Below are 25,510 nucleotides of genomic sequence, written 5' to 3'. Positions count from 1 at the left end.
CTTGAACATCCCAAACCACATACTTCCCACAAGTCCTTTGTGTTTGTTTTTCCTCCTGCCCAGAACAGTTGTCTTTCATCAGGAAATGCTGGTTCTGCCTCCCTTCAATTAAGAGTTCATATGTCACTATGAAGAGGTCTGACCAACCAATGCGAAGTATCCCCTTCTCCCTTACTCTCAAATCACATCATCATATCAATTTTCTTCATAGCACTACACTCTATAATTATCTTATTTATTTATTTGAAAATTGTCTATCTTCTCAAGCAAGAATGTAAGCTCTTTGAGGGCAGAAATCTTATGTGTCTTGTTCATATGTGCCTCCAATGCCAAATAGTGTCTGACACATAGTAAGCACTGTAACAGTTTTCTAATTGTTTGCTTCATTTACAAAGCCAAGTAATACCTCTAAGGTGTTACGTTTTAAAAACTTATTTCTAGGGCTTCCCTGGTGGCACAGTGGTTGAGGGTCCGCCTGCCGATGCAGGGGACACAGGTTCGTGCCCCGGTCTGGGAAGATCCCACATGCCGCGGAGCTGAGCCTGCGCGTCCAGAGCCTGTGCTCCGCAACGGGAGAGGCCACAACAGTGAGAGGCCCGCGTACGGCAAAAACAAAAAAAAAACCAAACTTATTTCTAGGGACTTCCCTGGTGGTGCAGTGGTTAAGAATCCACCTACCAACGTAGGGAACAAGGGTTCAATCCCTGGCCCGGAAAGATCCCACATGCCGCGGAGCAACTAAGCCCGTGCACCACAACTACTGAGCCTGCGCCCTAGAGCCCATGAGCCACAACTGCTGAGCCCGTGTGCTGCAACTACTGAAGCCCGCGTGCCTAGAGGCCATGCTCCGCAACAAGAGAAGCCACCGCAATGAGAAGCCCCCACACCACAACAAAGAGTAGCCCCCGCTCTCTGAAACTAGAGAAAGCCTGCACGCAGCAACGAAGACCCAACGCAGCCAAAAAAACAAACAAAATCCAAAAAACTTATTTCTACAGCCAATAAAATGGCCAGGCTTCAAAACCCTATGTTCTCTTCCTCATTCTAACAATCTGCGTTGTATTCTCAGAAAGCTCCCTTCCTTTCTCTGAAGGTAAAATTTGCCCTCAGAAAATTAAGATGGCAATCTTATCTGACAACACTTCTCTAGGCCTGTGGGTTTCAGATCCAATGTTCTCAGGCAGCAGCAATTACCAGAACTCTGGCTACTAGTATTGCACTGAGGAGTGCCTCACGTACCAGAACCACCAGGCTAATCTGACGAAGCTGCAAACACCTGTGAGAGTACCATAGTTAATAAGAGTTCTGTGAGGCACTCCCAACGCCTTAAAGATTACCTCACACGAGTAGGAAGATTTAGTTCAGTCATCTGACTAGTGGCACATTCTACAAAGCCTGAATGACCCTGTCACCAGAAAAACAAATACTTTGTCCTAGCCTTCTAATCAACTGCATTTAGCAACCAATATCCATCTTTTGCAATAAAATGCCACCTCTGAGTTCCTATTCCTATCAAATTATCACTGGTTTGAGCAATAGATAAATCAGAAACTACAGTTAACAAATCTACTTGTCTGGCACCCAAGACAATTAATTAAACTTACTTAGAGACGCAGAATAGCCTCAGGTCACCTGGAGACAAGTTTTAAGATGCTAACAACTGTAACACTTCGGCACATCAAAATGGCTATAATGTGAAAAACGGCCACATGCCACTTCCAATGGTGCACCTATACTGAAAGTGACTTTCCCCCTCCAAAATAAATAATGTTTAAAGTCAGCTGAACGTTGAAGAATGACTCTGACTTTTCTCTAAAATAAGGGCTATGACAGCTACCTTAAGAGAGGCCCAATAAACTCAGGGCAAGGGGCTCATTGTGCTGACGTTGCCACCTCATCTAGGACTTGAGCTGATTCATCCTGATGGGCTGACAGGTCACTAAGATCTGCACCTTGCCCAAGATTCTTATTTACTTCACATATAAAAATACTGTCTACTCAAGAAAACTGCAATCCAGACACCTTCTCCTGATAGGGAGGCTTTCCCTTCCTGACTTCACTGAGCACCCTGGAAAAAAAGTTGTCATTTCAGGCCCACTTTAGTAACTGTGGATGACTAACAAGGCATTGAAGGGCCAGGAAGAGAGCCCATAAAAGGACCAGAACGTTAAGTCTCAGCAATTACCAAAAAAAAAAGGATTTAAAAAAAAGACCAAAATCTCCTGGAGAAGACACTAATCTCTCCAGCATTAACAGATGTTTGGTACTATTAATGTAATTTGAAAAGCAGTAACAAAGTCAAGACCTGAAAAGCAGTAACAAAGTCAAGACCTGAAAGCAGTAACAAAGTCTTGGCCATACCAAGAAATCACAGAAGACATCCTTTAACCAAGTAAGCTGTGTTCTAACATGAATTTCAAGAAGAAAGACAAGGAGAGGCAATTTTTAAAAATCTACAAACTATCCCCTTAATTTAAAAGGAAGGAAGGGAGGTCGGCTGCACTCATGGCGGCGCCCTGCAAGGCAGTGTGATCATCCCCGGGAACGGGGGGCAGGGATGTGGCCACCCACGGCTGGTACAGCTGGGTGAAGAGGGGGCTGGAGCAGATACCTGGTTTCCAGTGTTTGGCTAAAAACATGCCTGACCCAATCACAGCTCGAGAGAGCAGCTGGCTGCCCTTCATGCAGACGGGGCTGCACTGTGACGAGGAGACCATCGTCATAGGCCACAGTTCTGGGGCCACTGCAGCCATGAGGTACGCAGAGACCCACCGGGTGTGTGCTATTGTGTTAGTGTCTGAGTACACGTCTGACCTGGGGGATGACAATGAACGGGCAAGCGGATACTTCAGCCGCCCCTGGCAGTGGGAGAAGATCAAAGCCAACTGCCCTCACATTGTGCAGTTTGGCTCCACTGACAATCCTTTCCTTCCTTGGAAGGAACAACAAGAAGTGGCCAACAGGTTGGAAGCCAAATTGTACAGATTCACTGACCATGGCCATTTCCAGAGCACGGAGTTTGATGAACTGGTTAGTGTGGTCAAGTCCATGCTGGAAGTGCCAGGATAGCCAGGGTGGTTACTGCTGTTCTGCGTAACAACATGGGAGTAGGGCAACGATCAGATTATTAACAGATGACAATCATCTATCATCAGATGAACAGCGGGCATGCAAACCACATCAAATTAAGGTCCAGAACACACACAAGTTTCAATGTTCAAACTAAATTACAAACAGTATTTTCATTTTCCATAGAATCTACATCTCCTCCAATTACTCTGACCTAAAACAGTATTTTTCCCATTTGATAAGGGACATGGGACAGCTTAACCACCCTTAACTATCCAAAGTGAATAAGACAGAAACAAAACCCAGGTTTCCTGATCCCTAGTCCAGATTAAAACTAAACAGGTTTCATGTTATGCTGTAGGAGTTGCAGCATAACATGTCCTTAAACATGTTGAGAGAGTGACACACAAGGAGGCTGAGGCAGGGGTCTGCAGGGTCAGGCAGGGATCGGTCTAAGACCAGACTGGCGAGGATTAGGGTGACGGGGAGAACTCCTGCTGGGTCCTGTCTGGATTGTTGCCATGTGGGAATTTGGCAAGGCATTGCCAGTTTTCTGATTTTCAAGGAAAGAAATTCATACACTTTTGTATTTAGGGACCATAATTGTATGTATATATAATCCACATGTACATGAATTACGTTCAGTCCACAGACATATGGGTTATGTTAGCTGGCAACTACAGCGTAAATAAAAAATCTGCAAACATGGCAAGACACAAAGTCCAAGCCATCCATGTGTGACCTCTGCTGTAAGTATTCACTTAGCCAGTGCTTTAGAGCTTGAGAAAAGCCTGAGAAATAGACATGACGTCAAAGGATGAAATCATGGGAACAGTTTGGATTTTGTTATAGTCTTAAATATTTTAAAAAATGATCTTTCCATATGTCAAATTTTGTTCTGTCAAGTGTTCTACCTTTTAATTTCCATGGTCCTTTAGATCTCTTTCAGCATCATTCCATGATTTTTCTTCTAATCATACTCCCCCAAAAAAACCCTTTTCATTTTCCAACATTTTTTGGCTATTATGATCCCCAAGTAACATCTCAAAACAATTTCCAGTAAATTCACACCTGATATTTCCTACAATAATGTGAATTCCCACACTGTTCATACCTAATGAAAATTCAAAGCCATCATTTGAACCTGAAAAGGCTTTTGATTTCTAAATGTGCTCAAAAAATGTCAGGAGAGATTCTCTAAATTTTTAGCAGCAATTACCTTAGGGGATGGGAATTTTGGTAGTTATGGTGTGGTGGACGTCTCCTTTTTACATTATACACCTGGGGATTATTTGAGTTTGTGCACTGTCTTACTTTTATAATTAAAAATAAAGATTAAAAACAGTTTATTTGACAAGTTAGTGAAAAGCAAAGTAGATAAATCAATTGAATACTCTGCTTAGAGAAGCTGTTTAGCACTGATTTCACAAGCCTATAATCAAAGCTTGATTCTATTTGAATTATTTGGAAGTAGTCATTGTTCTACGTATTCTCTGCCTTGTTTTCTGAAGTCCTTTCTTAAAAAAATTTACAAACTTATACAAATAACAGTTCATAATACCTTATTGTCCTCTTCCTCTGTAGAAAAAACCAAATATATACAATTGAGAAATAAAAAATAAAAATAAATAAATAAAAGGAAGGAAGGGAGAGAGGGGAGGGAAGGAGGGAGAAAGAGAGAAACAAGGAGAGAGAAAGAAGAAAGGAACAAGGAAGCGTAGTGCCCAGTGTTGTAGATTAAACATGGCCACAGATTATTTGCAGCAATTCCCATCAAGAAGTGGAGCTGGGACTTTCCTGGTGGTCCAGTGGCTAAGACTCCACGCTCCCAATGCAGGGGAACCGGGTTCGATCCCTGGTCAGGGAACTAGATCCCACATGCCACAACTAAAAGATCCCACATGCCGCAAAGACGGTCCCTCAAGGGCAATGAAGATCCCGTGTGCCGCGAGTAAGACCCGGGGCAGCCAAATAAATATTAAAAAAAAAAAAAAAAAGAAGTGGAGCTCATTTCCCCTCGTTGTCTCAAAGACAATGCTGAGCAAAAAAAGACACAAAGCATATCACTATATTCTATTAATATGAAATTCAAAAACAGATAAAACTAACGTATGGGAATAGAAGTTAGAACAGTGATTATCTTTTTTTAAAATTAATTAATTTATTATTATTTTTTTGGGGGGGCTGTGTTGGGTCTTCGTTGCTGTGCACGGGTTTTCTCTAGTTGCTGCGAGCAGGGGCTACTCTTTGTTGCGGTGCGCGGGCTTCTCATTGCAGTGGCTTCTCTTGTTGTGGAGCACGGCCTCTAGGCGTGTGGGCTTCAGTAGTTGTGGCGCATGGGCTCAGTAGTCGTGGCTCACGGGCTTAGCTGCTCCGCAGCATGTGGGATCTTCCCGGACCAGCGCTCAAACCCGCATCCCCTGCACTGGCAGGCAGATTCTTAACCACTGTACCACCAGGGAAGTCCCCAGTGATTATCTTTGAAGTCATTTTTGCAAAAGAGATTCTAGAGCATATTCAGTGTTTCCAGAGAAAACTGTCTATACGAGTATTTGAGGGGACAGCTTATAACTGATACGGTGATGGAAGCAGCTAATTGTGCTACTGCCCATCCAGCCAACAGATGCTGCCAAACAGAGGCTTACCTCTACTTTAGGAAGGACATGCTCTAACCCCTGCACTGGTTTGTACAGCCTGGCCCTCTGTGGCTGCATGACCAAGTCAGTGCCTTTAGTTTAGAACCTCATCATTTTCCACTGCACTTACCACAAAACACACTGTGACAAGGGTGATCTTTGAAAAATACAAATGTGACAGCATCACTCTCCCACACCCATACCATACATACACACCCCTCTTCCTCCTTAAAATCCTTCAAAGACTCCCCAGTGCCTATAAATTCTGCACTCCCTATCAGGGTACTTAAGTTCGTTTATAATCTAGTCCCTGACTACCTTTTTTTTTCTCTCTCTCTCTCTCTATATATATATATCCTGAGTTCCATAACGAATTACTTATAGTTGAACTGTAAAGCACCTCATCTCAGTATGTTTGGGTATACAGTTGACCCTTGAACAATGAGGAGGTTAAGGACGCCAACGCTCCCCACAGTTGAAAATCCGAGTATAACTTATAATCAGCCCTCAGTACCCGCAGTCCCCCCTGTATCTGGGATTCTATAGATTTGACCAACCACAGATCATGTAACACTGTAGTATTTACTATTGAAAAACCTCCATGTTGTTCAAGGCTCAACTATGTAATGCATCCTCTATCTAAAACAGCAGTTCTCAAAATGTGGTACCAGGAGGTCTATGAGGTGAAAGTGTTTTCATAATAACAAGATGTTATTTGCCTTTTCCACAACGGTGATAAAAGCAATATAGGTATAACTGCTAGTGCCTTAGCATAAATCAAGGCAGGGGCATCAAACTATACTAGTAATATCATCTTCTCCACCACTCCACATTTGGAGTTTAAAAAGGAAAAGATAAATTTTACTTGTGAATATCCTTGATAAACCAGTAAAATTCAATAATTTTATTAAATTTCCAACTTTGAGTATGTCTTTTTAATATTCTAAGTGTCAAAATGGGAAGTAAGTATAAAGCACTTCTCCCGCTTTATAATAATCATACAATAATTGTCTCAAGGAAAAGCAACTGAGCTACAAGCTGAACTAGCTGCTTTTTTCATGGAATACTATTATTTCTTTTTTTTAAATTAATTTTTATCGGAGTATGGTTGTTTACAATGTTGTGTTACAATTATTTCTTTTTTTTTTTTTTTTTTTTGTGGTACGCGGGCCTCTCACTGTTGTGGTCTCTCCTGTTGCGGAGCACAGGCTCCGGACGCACAGGCTCAGCGGCCATGGCTCACGGGCCCAGCCGCTCCGCGGCATGTGGGATCTTCCCAGACCGGGGCACGAACCCGTGTCCCCTGAATCGGCAGGCAGACTCTCAACCACTGCGCCACCAGGGAAGCCCTATTATTTCTTAAGTAAACAACTGACAGGCAAACTATGGTTATTCAGACTTGAGTATGTACAATATTTTCACGAAAAGGAACAAAGTGAGCCTATGACTTCAAAGAAAACAAATGAAAGTATTTGTTGCAAATGATAAAATTCAAACTTCAGCTAAAGTCAGAATTTTGAAAACATGTATCCCCTATGAGCTTGATGGCTTCTCAATACTTTAAGACTTTCCTGATGAAATGGTAGTGGTATTAATGAATGTGATTTTTAAAAACTGTATAATTAACTGTATCAAACACTTGGAAGATCTGAATAACCAAATGAGACAATATTTTCCAACTGATTAATTTATGATGTTTCAAAATCATACATGGGTAAAAGATCCATTCAACATACTAGACAAACGAATTTTAATGTCATCAAGTACAAAAGCTCATTAATATAGTTTCATATTAATGAAACCATACAACTAACCTACACTGCAACTAACCTTTAAGAAACTACCACTTATTGAGTTTGGGTATAATATCAAAGAATACCCACAATTACCTAAAGAAGATATTAAAATACTTCTGTCTTTTTCAACTACATATATCCAAGCCTGGATTTTCTTCATATACTTCAACCAAAATGACATATTGCAACAGACTGAATGCAGATGGAGATACAAGAATACAGCTATCTTCCAATAAGCTAGACACCAGAGACTTGTAAAAATATAAAACAATGTCCCTCCTTCTTCTCACTAAATCTTTTCTGTTTTAAAAATTAGTTTTTTCGGGCTTCCCTGGTGGCGCAGTGGTTGAGAGTCCACCTGCCGATGCAGGGGACACGGGTTCGTGCCCCGGTCCGGGAAGATCCCACATGCCGCGGAGTGACTGGGCCCGTGAGCCATGGCCGCTGAGCCTGCGCGTCCAGAGCCTGTGAGGCCACAATAGTAAGAGGGCTGCGTACCGCAAAAAAAAAAAAAAAATGCTGGAGAGGGTGTGGAGAAAAGGAAATCCTTCTATCCTATTGGTGGGAATGTAAATTGGTACAGCCACTACAGAAAACAGTATAGAGGTTCCTCATAAAACTAAAAATAGAGTTGCATTATGATCTAGCAATTCCATTCCTGGGCATATACCTGGAAAAAACTATAATCCAAAAATATACATGCACCCCTATATTCATAGCAGCATCATTTACAATAGTCAAGACATGGAAACAACTTAAATGTCCACTGACAGATGAATGGATAAAGAAGATGTGGCATACACACACACACACACACACACACACACACACACACACACACACAAATGGAATACTACTCAGCCATAAAAAAGAATGAAAAAAATGCCCTTTGCAGCAATGTAGATGGACCTAGAGATTATCGTACTAAGTGAAGTACAAATACCATAAGATATCACTGGTATGTGGAATCTAAAATATGACACAATGAACTTATCTACAAAACAGAAAAAGACTCATAGAGAACAAACTTGTTGTTGCCAAGGTGGAGGAGAGATGGACTGGGAGCCTGGGATTAACAGATGCAAACTATTATATAAAGAATGGATAAACAACAGGGTCCTAGTGTACAGTACAGGGAACTCTATTCAATATCCTGTAATAAACCATAATAGAAAAGAATATGAAAAAGTATATATGTGTGTGTGTATATAACTGAGTCACTTCGCTGTACAGCAGAAATTAACACAACATTGTAAATCAACTATACTTCAATAAATTTTTTTACAAATTAGTTTTTTTAGGACTTCCCTGGTGGTCCAGTGGTAAACAGTCCACCTTCCAATGCAGGGGATGTGGGTTCAATCCCTGGCTGGGGAACTAGGATCCCACATGCCACAGGGCAACTAAGCCTGTGTGCCACAACTACTGAGCTCGCAAGCCTCAACTAGAGAACCTGTGTGCCACAAACTATTAGTGCCCACGTGCTCTGGAACCCACGCACCACAACTACAGAGCCCATGTGCCCTGGAGCCTGTGTGCCACAACTAGAAAAGAGAAGACCTGCATGCCACAACTACAGAGAAGCCCACGTGCTGCAATGAAAAGATCCTACATGCCTCAACAAAGATCCCACGTACCACAACTAAGACCCGACACAGCCATAAATAAATAAGAAATAACAGAACTATTAAAAAATTAGTTTTTTCAGTAAAAAGTACATTATAAAAAATTGCGGGGGCTCCCTTGGTGGCTCAGTGGTTGAGAGTCCGCCTGCCGATGCAGGGGACATGGGTTCGTGCCCCAGACTGGGAAGATCCCACATGCCGCGGAGCGGCTAGGCCCGTGAGCCATGGCCGCTGAGCCTGCGCGTCCGGAGCCTGTGCTCTGCAATAGGAGAGGCCACAACAGTGAGAGGCCCGCATACTGCAAAAAAAAAAAAAAAAAAAAAAAAATTGGTCAGAAGAACTGAATAGGCAATTTTCCAAAGAGGAAATGTAAATGGCCAACAGGCACATGAAAAGATGCTCAACAGCACTAGTCATCAGAGAAATTAAAATCAAAACCACAATGAGATATCACCTCACACCTGTCAAAATGGCTATCATCAAAAAGAACACAAATAACAAATGTTGGCAAGGATGTGGAGAAAAGGGAACCCTTGTACATTGTTGCTGGGAATGTAAATTGGTGTAGCCACTGTGGAAAAACAGTATGGAGGTTCCTCAAAAAACTAAAAACAGAACTACCATATGACCCAGCTATTCCACTCCTGGGTACACATACAGAAAAAACAAAAACACTAATTTGAAAAGATACATGCACCCCAATGTTCATAGCAGCATTATTTACAACTGCCAAGACATGGGAGCAACCTAAGTGTCCATCAAATGATGAATGGATAAAGTGTGTCTGTGTGAATGTATATATATATACACACACACACGCACACACACACAATGGAATACTACTCAGACATAAAAAAGAACAAAAATTTGCCATTTGCAGCAAAGTGGATGGACTTGGAGGGCATTATGCTAAGTGAAATAAGTCAGACAAAAAAAGAATGGCAAATACTATATTAAATCACTTATATGTGGAACCTAAAAAATACAACAAACTAGTGCACATAAAAAAGAAGCAGACTCACAGATATAGAGAACAAACCAGTGGTTACCAGTAGGGGGGATGGGAGTGGGCAAGAGCAGGCAATATAGGGGTGGGAGAGCAGGAGGTAGGAACTATTGGGTGTAAGATACGCTACAAGGACGTATCGTACAATACAGAGAATACAGCCAATATTTTGTAGTAACTGTAAATGGAGTGTAACCTTTAAAAAATGTATAAAAAATTAGTGTGTTATATATACTAATATGTAAGGAGTTTATTATTTTTAATAAACATTTAAATATTTTCTTAGTTTTAATTTCTAACACAGTAAATACTGGCAAATATAACCCCACATAAATAAAAGTTCTTTAGAGTCTGTAATAACTTTTTGAAGAGTTAAAAGGTCAGACACCCAAAATTTGAGAACTACTCATCTAGAATTTCCCCTGCCCCATTTGTCCTTCAAGGCTCTGCTCCTCCAGAAAGCCTTCCCTGAGAGTTTAGGTAAAGTTAATCTGCTACAGTTGCTTACAGTGGAACACAAAAGACTGTACTGGTTCATAGGCACTCAGTTAACTGTTGAATGAACAAGGCTAGGCTGAGTGCACCTGCTGCCAAATATACATGTACGAAAACATTTCAAAGTTGTTATTTTGTATATATCCACCACGACTAAAACCTCACTCTCAAATCTTGAAACAACTGCTGGTGGAAATGTAAACTTCATATATCTTTGGAAGGCATTTTTACAATGTCTATAAAAATTCCAAAGTATACACCTTTAGAAAATTATCTTACTGATATTACAAATATGCAAAATGACATATGTACAAGGTTATTCATGCTGCACTATTTGTAACTGAGAAAAAATCAAAATGCCCTTTAATAGAAGAATGATAAACAATACATACATAGCCCATATTATACTGTACAGACATAAACAAGAATAAGGAAATTCAACTTACAACAACACATATAACTTGATGTATGTGTAAGAAAAGAGTAAGACAGAACCATTTCTGTAAAAAGGAAGAAAAGAAGATACATACATATTTACATGTATGTGTATATTTTATGCTTATAAGCACACAGGATGCACAAAAACTGGTAATACTAGTTGCCCCTGGAATGAGGAACTGACTGGTTTTCATTGTAGGAACAAGAAGAAAACTTCACTCTACTTTTTTCTATACTTAGAATTTTGTACCATGTAAATGTGACACCAATCCAAAAAGTAAATCTAAAAATATGTAAGAATCTTCATTTCACATAAAGAATAACTTCTCATCTTTCTTTTTCTAGCCTCAAAAAAGTCAATCCCCAATTTTTAAAATTTTTTTTAAATTTATTTTATTCAAGTGTAGTTGATTTACATTGTTTTGTTAATTTCTGTTGTACAGCAAAGTGATTCAGTTATATACATACAATACATTCTGTTTTTTTATTATTTACCTTTATTATTATAATTATTTTTTACAATACATTCTTTTTCATATTCTTTTCCATTATGGTTTATTGCAAGATATTAAATATAGTTCCCTGTGCTATACAGTAGGACCTTGCTGTTTATCCATCCTATATATAACAGTTTGCATCTGCTAATCCCAAACTCCCAATCCATCCCTCCCCCTGGCCCTTGGCAACCACAAGTCTGTTCTCTATGTCTATGAGTCTATTTCTGTCCTGTAGATAGGTTCATTTGTGCCATATTTTAGATTCCACATATAAGTGATATCATATGGTATTTGTCTTTCCCTTTCTGACTTACTTCACTTAGGATGATAATCTCTAGCTGCATTCATGTTACTGCAAATGGCATTATTTTGTTCTTTTTTTTTTTTTTTTTTTTTTTCAGTACGCGGGCCTCCCACCGCTGCGGCCTCTCCCGTTGTGGAGCACAGGCTCCGGACGCGCAGGCCCAGCGGCCATGGCTCACGGGCCCAGCCGCTCCGCAGCCTGCGGGATCCTCCCTGACCAGGGCACGAACCTGTGTCCCCTGCGCCGGCAGGCAGACCCCCAACCACTGCACCACCAGGGAAGCCCTATTTTGTTCTTTGTTATGGTTGTGTAGTATTCCATTATACACGTGTACCACATCTCCTTTATACATTCACCTGTCAATGGACATTTAAGTTGTTTCCATGTTTTGGCTATTGTGAATAGTGCTGCTATGAACATAGAGGTGCACGTATCTTTCTGAATTATAGCTTTGGCAGGGTATATTCCTAGGAGTGGGACTGCTGGATCCTATCACCATACACACAATGGAATATTACTCAGCCATAAAAAAGAACGAAATCCTGCCATCTGCAGCAACATGGATGGACCTAGAGAATATTGTTAGTGAAATAAGTCAAAGAGAGAAAGACAAATACTGTATGATATCACTTATATGTGGACTCTAAAAAATAATACAAATGGGGGGGTGGGGGAGGGTTCGATTGGAAGTTTGGGACTAGGATATGCAAACTATTATATAGAATGGATAAACAACAAGGTCCTATTGTATAGCACAGGTAACTATATTTAATATCCTATAATAAACCATAATGGAAAAGAGTATGAAAAAGAATATATATTCATGTATACTTGAATCACTCTGCTGTACACCAGAAACTAACATAATATTGTAAATCAACTATACTCCGATTAAAAATTAAAAATTAAAAATAAATAAAAATTAAAAATAATAGAAATAAATGTATATGCAAAACAGAAACAGACTCACAGATATAGAAAACAAACTAGTGGTTACCAAAGGGGAGAGGAGGAAATTAAGGGTAGGGAATTAAGAGATACAAACTACTATGTATAAAATAGATAAGCAACAAGGATATATTGTATAACACAGGGAATTATAGCTGTTATGTTGTAATAACTTTTAATTGAGTATAATCTGTAAAAATACTGAATCACTATGCTGTACACATGAAACTAATAAAATACTGTAAGTCAACTATATGACAACAACAACAAAAAAAGGACTTCCCCAGTGGTCCACTGGTTAAGAATCTGCCTTCTAATGCAGGGGACGCAGGTTTGATCCCTGGTTGGGGAACTGAGATTCCACATGCTGTGGGGCAACTAAGCCTGTGCGCCACAACTACTAAGCCCGCACACCTCAACTAGAGAGCCCACGTGCTGCAAACTACAGAACCCACATGCTCTGGAGCCCACATGCCACAACTACAGAGCCCGTGCGCCACAACTAGAGAAGTTTGTGTGCCACAATGAAGAGCCCACGCGTTGCAAAGAAAGATCCCGCATACTGCAACAAAGAAGATCCCATGTGCCGCGACAAAAGACCCAACGCAGCCAAAAAAAAAAAAGAAAGAAGATACCCACTAAGAAGCCTTTAAATTAACTGTGTTAAGTGGTTAACTAGTGATTCTAGGGTAGGGTCAGTATCTTCACCTTTTACCTTGTATACTTTTGAATTATTTAAATTTCTTACAATGATTACATATTACTTTTGCAATTTGAAAAATGTAAATCTATAAGATTGAAGATATGGAACTTAAAAATCTACAGTCCTGACTTTGAATTAGACATGTTGATATGAACTTGTGATACACTTTCTTTCAAAAAAAAGATACCATTTTCCTAGCCTTGTTCATTAAAAACAGCAAGAAACAATGAACAACCCACTAATCAATGAGTACCTCTTGCACCCAGACTGAGGCCTCTAAACATCATTTCCCAACAAAGGGGCAATGGCTGTTAGATGCCCAGGAATGGAAATGTAAAAGAGGATCTCAGAATATCAGGTCAGACCAGAAAACAAAGAAACAATCAAAGACTAGGAGGATCATACCAAGAGGACACTGCAGGGAATTACCTGGTAGTCCAATGGTTAGGACTCCATGCTCTCACTGCCAAGGGCCCGGGTTCAATCCCTGGTTGGGAACTAAGATCCCACAAGCCACGTAGCATGGCCAATAAATAAATATATTAATTATTTACTTTTTTAAAAAAAGGATATTGGAGCCAACTTGAAGAGGTCCCCATTTGCCATTATCAGTTAATCAGTGAGATATCAATAAGAATAAAAAAAGAAATTGACTGAAACCCATAAATATATTTAAATTGGTGAGTTCATAATGACAATTTAAAAAAAAACTAATCAGCCACCTTTGCAGGATGTTAGTGAACAAATTCATTATTTTGAAAATGGCAATGACTGTTAATTAAAATAAAGACTCAAAGCATTTGTCTCACCTTTCCTGTGCAAGATATACCTGAAAGTAACCAAGTAAGTGATGAGGGAAGTATCTCTTTATAAAAGTATTCCACCTAAAATAAATTTTAAAATAATACAACTTCAATATCACCATTTTGTAATCACTAATGAAATTCAATAAAGGATGTAGACAATGATCATTAATGACTGCTGACATCATGAAAATTAGACTAACAGACATCACACACTTCCTCCTAATGGAAGTACACTATAAAGTATTCAAGCCAAAAACACTGAATCTGAATCTGATCAAGTCTCTAGATATAACTGCCCATTTGAAGGAAATACAAGGTACAGGGAAATATGTTAAATGACACCACTATGATGTCAATCACCAAATCCACTAGTGGGAAACTACTGGACAGATGACCCAGATTCTTCAACAAATACACCGGGGGAAGAAAAAAAGGAGAGAGGAGAAATTTTTCAGATTAAATGATTTTTAAAGATATATCGACCAACTACAAGGTACAGATTTTATTTGGATCCTATTTTAAACAAACAGGCTGTTTAAGAAATATGATACAATCAGGGAAATATGAACACCAGATATTTAATATTAAGGAATTATTGTTAATTGTTTTAGAAGTGTAAATGGTACTGAGGGACTTCCCTGGTGGCACAGTGGTTAAGAATCCATCTGCCAATGCAGGGGACACAGGTTCAAGCCCTGGTCTGGGAAGATCCCACATGCTGCGGAGCAACTAAGCCTGTGTGCCACAACTACTCAGCCTGTGCTCTAGAGCCCACGAGTCACAACTACTGAGCCCACGCACTGCAACTACTGAAGCCCGCGCACCTAGAGCCTGTGCTACGCAACAAGAGAAGCCACCACAATGAGAAGCCCGCACACCGCAATGAAGAGTAGTCCCCGCTCGCCATAACTAGAGAAAGCCCGCGCGGAGCAACGAAGACCCAACACAGCCAAAATAAATAAATAAATAAATAAAAATTTAAAAATAAATCGTATTGATATTATGTTTTTTTAAAGTCCTTATTATTCAGGGTATATACTGAAATATTTAGTGATGAAACATTACATCAGATTTCCTTCAAGATAATCAGGAAAGGGGAGCCCAGTTCAATTCCTACCTCATCCCTACCTTTCTATATTGATTTCTCTCTTTTCTTTTACATTTGTTTGTGCTGCACAATTAAATGTAACTAAGTTTTACAGCATTCCATCTATAATACAGAATCTAATCCATTATATCTATTGTTGTTTTGTTCAAGTTTTATCTCCACCACTAGCCAGTAAGGTCTTTTAATGCACACAAAATATTTTTGATCCCACAACCCACAATGGTGCTAAGCCTTCTAATGGTCCCAAGTACCTAATCTGACACTCAAGGTGTCTCTGAAAAACCCTGGGACCTACGGAAAAATGCATTATTCTTCCTTGTCACCCAAAGGGCTACTTTGTGCTAAAATTTAAGTTTTAACCATAGTAAAAGAGTATAATATTATCTTATTCAAATTTAACAGGGGTTCCTTTTATAACATCAAAATGCTAAGTCTTCAGCAAGTTAGGGCAAGCTAATAAGCACAAGCTTTTCCTCCCAGAGTTCAAATGGGAACTTGAGTATTTATACTCTTTCGCAGAAACAAACTTAAATAGAAATTTTATTATCTAAGTGATTGATTAAATACACTGAAGTTATTTAATAAAAGCTTCAGCTGTAATGTAAAAAGAGAGCTTACCGAAAGGAAGAGTCACAAAGCCCCGGAAAAAAAGAACTCACTACCTAACTGGCGACCAATAGCACTGGAGAACAAGTCTACTGGAGTACTTACAAGTTTTCAGAGTTGATTTATAGCCCCTTTATCCTTTTTAAAAAAAAATTTTTTTAATAAATAAATTTATTTATTTATTACTGCATTGGGTCTTCGTTGCTGCGTGCAGGCTTTCTCTAATTGCAGCATGCAGGCTTTCTCTAATTGAGGCGAGCAGGGGCTACTCTTCATTGCGGTGCACGGGCTTCTCACTGCGGTGGCTTCTCTTGTTCATAGGCACTAGGCACATGGGCTTCAGTAGTTGGGGCACATAGGCTCAGTAGTTGTGGCTCGCAGGCTCTAGAGCTCAGGCTCTGTAGTTGTGGCGCACAGGCTTAGTTGCTCCGTGGCATGTGGGATCTTCCTGCACCGGGGATTGAACCCATGTACCCTGCACTGGCAGGCAAACCCTTAACCACTGGGTCACCAGGGAAGCCCCAAAAATGTTTTAAAATAATTGATTTTTTCCCTCTAATCATAAAAGAAATCCATGTTATTTATAAATAGAGATAAACAAAAAAGAAAATAAAAACCATCCCACTACCTCCTTCATAACATTTTGTTTTACTAAACAGTAAGTCCTTTGAGGGCAGCTCATTTCCCCAAGCAACACAGGAAATTGTGTTCTACAGCTCTCTATGGAAGCCCTAAGGGGAAGGAAAGAGGAAAAACCCATGGGCTTTAATTCAATGAGAGTAACACGTAGATTTGTCTTTCAAGTTTTTTTACATTTCACCATTTATATAAATCCAGGGTCAGAAAAAAAAATTACATTCCACTCTTATGGAATTTTCTTGGTTTATAATAATTTGGGGGGCATTTTTTCCAGTGTCCTCAAAATTTCTTACTATAGCAGCAGCAAAGTCTTACACTTTGAATTGGCAAGTCGGGTAGTAAACATTTCATATTCACTCTATGTAAAGTCTGTCTCTATTTTAACTTATATTTAAATTAGTTACTCAAAGTACCATTCCATTTATCTGTTATTTCTTATGTTGAGGTCCTACCCAACTCCATCAACAGATTTTTCTTATTTCATGTAGTTAAGTGTACACTGAATAACTAAGTTTCTCCTCAAAATATCCTACACTAGTCTGAATCTACACATATGCAAAACAATTCTAGTGTCATGAAATTCACTCACAAGTTCCCAACTGTAATGCTCACCGGATCTCTAACTCAGATGTACTGCCTCATCGATCCAGGCGAAGTATAATAACTGTACTTATCAAGTATAATTTGAAGAGACATTGGAGAAAGCAGAGTAGATAGCCTCCAGCAATTCACCTAGGAGGGGAAAAAAATTATCCCTTTCACCACCCAGAGTCTAGGCTCTAACAAGTTTTCAGCAACAGTCAAATAAAATTCTCAGAACAGTTTTGACTTTTCACTGGACTCTGTGTCTTAATTAAGCAGTCTGAGTGACAGTGCAAAGATTAATTTGAAGCTACTTTTCTTCTTCCTTACTCCAAAAAACCAAATACTGTCTGTCTTAACTATTCAAATCCCCAGAGATTTCAATTCTGCAGGAGCTCTACATGGTTCTAAATTTAGCCAAGTAATAGAAATAGCTGGAAGGCATGCAATTCATTTTAATATCTGCACCTTTATGTTGCCAGGCAGCTAATTTTTAAAGTAGTCTTAGAGCAGTCCTCCACATAAAAGAACAAATATATAAGCCATGTAATCAACTGATAGGTTAGTAATTGTGTTAAAATATTACCTATAACTTCTGTAAGTGACCAACATCACCCCTCCAAAAATATATTCTATATTTCTTACACAGGGATAGAGTTTTAAATATTTCAACAAAACATGGGACTTCCCTGGCAGTCCAGTGGTTAAAACTCTGTGCTTCCAAAGCAGGGGGCATGGGTTTGATCCCTGTCGGGGAACTAAGATCCTGCATGCCTTGCCCTGTAGCCAACAACAACAACAATACCATGTTAATAGCAAATCACTTTCCTTACAGCTTATTTATGTTTCTACTTCAAAGGAACATATAGATAGGTTTAAGGAGTTTCACCTTCAATGCAAAATGTTTTTGTACACTTTGCTATACAGCACAAATCAGCACAACATTTAAATCAACTATACTTCAATAAAAAAAAAAAAAACAAGGGGAAAAAAAGTTTTTGTACAAAGGACTGACATGTCTCATTTCACGTAGAGTCCCAGAGCGGGACATTCTCAAGCTGTTGGACCATAAGTGACCAGGGTATACCAGATCCCAATTCTAAGGATCTAGTTTGCATTTTCTAAAACATCAGACCTCATAAGGAGCCATAAAACCATACTCCAGCATAAATGTTCAATACAATAAACACCTTAATTTCATGTCAGTTTCCTAGACTGCGTTTATAGATCAATGTGTAAAACATATGTGCAGATGAATACAAGATGCAGGTTCAAAGCACAAAGTATAAAAGACCTGGATTAGAACTTTCCCTATCTAAGGAGATTTTAATTCACAGAGCTGAAAATAACAAAGAGGGAAACAACTCAAGTGACTATACCACAGAAAGAAAAAGCCTGGATTACATAAGAGTAATAAGAAGGATACGAATACTTATTTTCACCTTCACATGTCACCACTAAGTTAGGAGAAGAAAAAACAATACAATGCCAATTTTCTGCAAAACATCCCATCTCCTATGGCAAGTCATCAGCACTGCCTATATATAACTCACTTCATTCTGAGAAGTAATTCAATTTAGACACTTTATCAAATAATTCTGGGAAGACATAGAAGGGTCTTAGATCTGGAATCCACTCTTATTTTTTGTACTGGAAATAACTGCTCCCATAAAGATAGCGAAGGATAGATAAGTAAGAATGAGAAGCAGTTCCCCTTCAAAGGAACCATTCCCCACCAAAGGTATCAGGGTTCCTTGCAGAAGTGACTGATTCCAGGTTTGTAAAGTACAAAGCGAGCCCAAAATACCTTGTTGTGCCAGGATGTAAGGAAGTCCTCAAAACTTGACTGAGACAAGTCAAAAAGACATAGGAGTTAGTTTGAAGGGGCTCCCACTGACCAAAGTGACAATTGTTGTATGTATAATACTAAGTATTGTCAGTATTTTTTTAAGTGCTTTTCCTTACTGAAAAAAAAAAAATGGAAAAGAACAAAAATACACATACACACAAACCCCAAAGCTCTGAAATTAAGCATTAACAAACCAGGTTCATGATATATGATCAGCATCCAAAAACCCAACTATAAACAATGCCAAGCAGTGCTCCTCAGTATTATTTTTGCAATTGTTAGTCATGTTAAGCATCAAGAAAAAGAAAACACATCATTGCACATTACAGCCACCCCCCCAAAACAAGGTTAAAATTTTGACACTAGAGAATTGAATAATGTTTGATGCTATACCACAAACAGCTTCTGATGTATATCCCATGTGAAAAAGTCTTTACACATATATGACATATTTTTAATATTGATAAAGGATTGTAACATATTGAATTTTTTAAAATACCAAACCTATAGTGATCCTCAAAAACAAAAAACGGGAGAAATAAAGTTCTTCTTTGTAGAATAACGCCAACTAGTAAATGTAGAAGGAATGACAGACTCAACATTTTGCAACCACCAATGTAATAACTAATTCAGACAAGGATCATCAACGAATGTTACCACCACTGGGCAAAACGCAGAGGAAGAGTCATACCATCTTAACAGTATCATCTCACAGATTGTTTCCTAATTACAAAGGGAAAAAGGCACCTTTACAAAGAAGAAATGTAGCCTATATCAACTTATCTAAGTGACCAAACTTATATCACAATAAGCACACAATACCTAAATAGTATTCTTGCCAAAAATATTTAATCTGAACCTAATCATGACAAATCCAAATTGTGAAACATTCTTCAACATAACTGGCCTGAACTCTTCAAAAGTATCAATGACACGAAAAACAAAAATAGAAAGAACTGCTCTGAATTAAAAGGCTAAAACAATATGAAAATTAAATGTAATTCATGATACTTGAATAAATTCAGGATTGGAAGGACAGCTATAAAGCAATATCTCAATTATTGAGATGATGGAGGAAATTTGATTATAGACTGTAAATAATTATATATATCACTGTAAAATATTTAAATGTGATAATGAGTTTGATAACAATATTATACTAATATAGGAAAATACCTTGTTCTTAGGTGATATATACTTAACAAATTCTAGGTGAAGTTTCCTGATGTGTGTAATTTCCTAATACAAATTCCTAATACACAATAAAAAATAATGTATATATGTATAGGGAGGGAAGGGAGAGAGGTGGAAAGTGAGAGAGAGAGAACGAGAGAGAGGGAGGGAAGGGGTAAAGAAAGAGTGTGAGAGCACAAATGTGACAAAATATTCAATAAATATTAGGTAAAAGTCATATTGATGCTCACTGTATCACTCTTTCAACTTTTCTATAGGTTTGGAATTCTTCCACAAAAAAACATGGGGGTGAAAAATAACAAGCAGCAACATTAACCCAAGCTCTTGGCTATCCAGTATAAATTTTGCTGTGTCCTAAAAGCAATTCCAGGTGATGATTACAAGTGCAGACTTCAGCATGAAACTGGGTTATGTTCTGGCTGCACAATGATGGACAAATAACCTAACCTAACCTCTCTGCAATGGTCTGAATGTGTCCTCTCAAAATTTATATGTTGAATCCTAACCCCCAAACATGATATTAAGAGGTGAGGCCTTTGGGGTGGTTAAGTCATGAGCTTACTGCCTTATAAAAAAGGTTCCAGAGAGATCCCTAGCTCCTTTCACCATGTGAGGACACAGTAAGATGCTGGCTATTAACCAGGACAAGAGCCCTCAGCAGAATCTGACCATGCTTGTTCTTGGACTATTCAGCTTCCAGAACTGTGAGAAATAAATTTTTGTTGATGAGCCACCCAGTATTTTGTTATAGCAGTCTGAACAGATTAAGTCACTCCCTAAACCTCAACTGTAAATAGGGATAACACAGTACTACTCCATAGGGACTATCTTCTGAGAATTAAATGATCTAATATGTCCTGTTATTATACTTCTGTGATATCACATTCTTTGTTCACTTAACTACCCTGTAAGTATATGGGGAGACTGGACCAATTTTTAGCCTTCCTCTGACTTGGCAACTAGTTTATAAGCTATAATAACTTTATTAAAATTTTGTGAATTGCCAAATATATCCAAATTCAAATAAAAGAATTAAAATGCATTCCATCTAAGGACCAAAAAAAATAAATCCACCATCAGCACAAATGACAGAGCTAACATACTCTAAAGTACCCGTCAAAGCAGTAGCTTTTCACAGCTTACATTTGCTCCTTCTTCAAAATACTAGAGGGTCACCTGTCAGGAACAGACACAGGCTGCCTTGGTCCCAAAAATGTCAATCTTTACATTAAAATCCAATGCCCTCAGGCTAGAAGTGCCTCTTACATTCTGGAATATCCTGGGGCTTCATGTCGGCTCTCTTATCACTCTGTAAGTTTGCCCTGCATGATCCCATTTCCTATCATGGCTTGAACATGCTTCATGTACAGAGTACTCCAAAAACCTAAATACCCCCGCTTCTCTGTAGAGCTCCAGATTCATTTAGACAACTAGCTGCTATACATTTCCAAAAGTGAACTTTACCAACACTCCTCTAAGCCAAAACCTGCCCCCCCCTTTTTTAGTGATATAATTGACATATATTAGCTACAGGTATACAACATGATTCAATACATGTATATACTGTGAAATAATCACAAGTCTAATTAACATCCATCACCAGACATATTCACAATTTTTTCCTTGTAATAAGAATGTCTAAGATCTTCTCTGCTAGAAACTTTCAAATATACAATACAGTATTAACTATAGTCCCCATGCTGTACATTTCATCCCCAAGACTTATTTATATATATGTGTGTGTATATAAACATACATATGTAACTGGAAATTTGTACCCTTTTGTCTACCTTCACCCATTTCAGCCATCCCCCACTCCCTGCCTTTGGCAACCACCAATCTGTTCTCTTGTAGCTGTGAGATTCCACATAAGTGAGCTCATACAGTACTTGTCCTTCTCTGACTTATTTCACTTAGCATAATGCCCTCAAGGTGCGTCTATCTAATCTATACTGTCACAAATAGCAGGAGTTCCTTCTTTTTCCTGTGTGTGTGTGTGTGTGTGTGTGTGTGTGTGTGTGTGTGTGTGTGTGTGTGTGTGTGTGTGTGTCTCTGCATACAGCCACATTTTCTTTATCCATTAATTCGTTGCTGCACACTTAGGTTGTTTCCATGTCTTAGCTACTGGGAACAATGTTGCAATGACATCAGGGTGCAGGTATCTCTTCAAGATAATGACTTCATTTCCTTCAAATATATATCCAGAAGTAGGACTGCTGGGTCACATGGTAGTTCTATTTTTTAATGTCTTGAGGAACCTCCATACTGCTTTCCATAGTGGCTATCCCAATTTACATTCTCACCAACAGTGCACTAGGGTTCCCTTTTCTCCATATTGTCACCAACACTTACTATTGCTTATCTTTTTGATAATAGCCACTCTAACAGGTGTAAGCTAACATCTCATTGAGGTTTTGATTTGCATTTTCCTGATGATTAGCGATGATGAGCACATTTCCATGTACCTGTTAGCCATCTCGTTATCTTTTTTGGAAAAATGTCTATTCAGTTCCTCTATCCATTTTTTAATCAGATTGGTTTTTTTCCTATTGAGGTGTATGAGCTCTTTATACATTCCAGATAGTAACCCTTTTACAAATATATGATATTTTGGAAGTATATTTTATGTACAATATTATGCAAGTTATAGATGTACAATATAGTGATTCATAATTTTTCAAGGTTATACTCCATTTAGTTATTATAAAATATTGGCTATATGCCATGTTGTAGCATATATCCTTGTAGCTTTTTTTATATATAATAGTTTGCACCTCTTTCAAATATATGATTAGTAAATATTTTCTCCCATATAGTAGGCTTTTTCATTTTGTTGATGGTTTCCCTTGCTGTGCAGAGATTTTTAGTTTGATATAGTCCCACTTATTCATTTGTGCTTTCGCTGTCTTTGCTTCTGGTGTCAAATCCAAAGAATCCCCAAGACTGATGTCAAGGAGCTTACTCCCTATGTTTCTTTCTACAAGTTTTATGGTTTTAGGTCTTATGTTCAAGGCTTTAATCCATTTTGAGCCATTTTTTTGTGTTTGGTGTAATATAGTAGTCCAGTTTTCCCAACACCGTTCATTGAAGAGATTATCCTTTGCCTATTGTTTATTCTTGGCTCCTCTGTCATAAGTTAATTGACCATGTGTGCATGGGTTTATTTCTGGGCTCTCTATTCTGTTCCATTAATCTATGTATCTGTTTCTATGCCAATACCATACTGTTCTGATTATTATGGCTTTGTAATATAGTTTGAAATCAGGAAGTATCATACCTTCAGTTTTGTTCTTCTTTCTCAAGATTTCTTTGGCTATTTGGTGTCTTTTGTGGTTCCACACAAATTTTAGGATTGTTTGTTCCCTGTGAAAAATGCGACTGGAATTTTGATAGTGATTGCAATGAATCTGTAGATTGCTTTGGGTGGTATGGACATTTTAACAATATTAATTCTTCCAATCCATGAGCGGAGAGTATCTTTCTACTTATTGTGTCTTCTTCAATTCCTTTCACTGATGTCTTATAGTTTTCAGTGTACGTGTCTTTCACCTCCTTGGTTAAACTTATTCCTAGATATTTTATTCTTTATGCTACAATCGAAAGTGGAATCTTTTTTTTTTTTTTTTTTTTTTTGCAGTACGCGGGCCTCTCACTGTTGTGGCCTCTCCCATCGGAGAATAGGCTCCGGACGCGCAGGCTCAGCGGCCAATGGCTCACGGGCCCAGCCACTCCGCGGCATGTGGGATCTTCCCGGACCGGGGCACAAACCCGTATCCCCTGCATCGGCAGGCAGACTCTCAGCCACTGCGCCACCAGGGAAGCCCTGGAATCATTTTTTAAATTTCTCTTTTTGATAGTGATTAATGTATAAAAACACAACTCATTTCTGTATATTGATTTTATATCCTGCAACTTTACTGAATTCATTCATTAGTTCTAACCATTTTTGGTGTAGTGTTTAGGATCTTCTATATATAATATCATGTCATGTCATCTGCAAATCTTCTTCCTTTCTGATCTGAATGCCCCTTATTTCTTTTTTTGCCAACTGCAGTGACTAGGACTACCAATATTATCTTGAATAAAAGTGGCAAGGAAAAGCTTTCAGCTTCAGTTGAGTTTAATGTTAGATGAGGGCTTGTAACATATGGCTTTTATGGTGTTGAGGTACATTCCTTCCATACCCACTTTTGTTAAGAGTTTGTTTGTAATCTTTTTTCTGCACCATTGAGATGACCGTATGATTTTTATCCTTCATTTTGTTAATGGGGTGTATCACAACTGATTGACTTGCAGATGTTTAACCACCCTTGCATCCCTGAAATAAATCCCATTTGACTATGGTGTATGATCCGTTTAATGTATTGTTGAATTCAGTTTGCTAATATTTTGTTGAGGATTTTTGCATGTATATTCATCAGGGACACTGGCCTGTAATTTTCTTTACTTGTAGTGTCCTTGTCTGGTTTTTGTATCAAGGTTATGCTAGCCTCATAAAATGAATTTGGAGTTTGAGAAGGATTGGTATTAGTTCTTCTTTAAATGTTTGGTAGAATTCACCAGTGAAGCCACCTGGCCCTGGACTTTTGTCTGTTGGAAGGTTTTTGATTACAGATTCAATCTCTTTACTAGTACAGGCATACCTTGGAGATATTGCAGGATATTACAGTTCCAGACCACTGTAATAAATCAAATATCGAAATAAAGCAAGTCACAAATTTTCTGGCTTCCCAGTGCATATGAAAGTTATGTTTAGACTATATTGTAGTCTATTAAGTGTAAAATAGCATTATGTCTAAAAAAAAATGTACATACCTTAATTTTAAAATATTTTATTGCTAAAAAATGCCAAAACAACATAATAGTAACATGAAAGATCACTGATCACAGATCACTGTAACAAATAATGAAGAAATTTGAAAAATTACAAGAATTACCAAAACATGACATGGAGACACAAAGTAAGCAAATGCTGTTAGAAAAATAGGGCTGATAGACTTGATCAATGCAGGGTTGCCACAAACCTTCAATTTGTAAAAATCACAGCATCTGTGAAGCGCAATAAAGCCAAGCTCAGTAAAATGAGGTATGCTTCTAATGGGATTCCTCAGATTTTCTATTTCCTCATGACTTAGTCCTGGTAGGTTGTATATGTCTAGGAATTTATCCATTTCTTCTAGGTTGTCCAACTTGTTGGCATATAATTGTT

General features: G+C 38.5%; 1 protein-coding gene and 1 pseudogene across 1 annotated transcript in view; one reads left to right on the top strand and one right to left on the bottom strand.

Annotated features, from left to right (window-relative positions):
* Window positions 1-25,510, bottom strand: part of R3HDM2 (R3H domain containing 2) — a 148,630-nt gene that overhangs the window by 108,902 nt on the left and 14,218 nt on the right.
* On the top strand, window positions 2,506-3,069 carry LOC109552963 (putative hydrolase RBBP9 pseudogene; annotated as a pseudogene).

This window comes from Tursiops truncatus, chromosome 11 (genome assembly GCF_011762595.2).
Source record: "Tursiops truncatus isolate mTurTru1 chromosome 11, mTurTru1.mat.Y, whole genome shotgun sequence".
NCBI classification, from domain to species: Eukaryota; Metazoa; Chordata; class Mammalia; order Artiodactyla; family Delphinidae; genus Tursiops; species Tursiops truncatus.
Note: the sequence above shows the minus strand (reverse complement) of the source record. Positions and strands in the feature narration are given on the sequence as shown.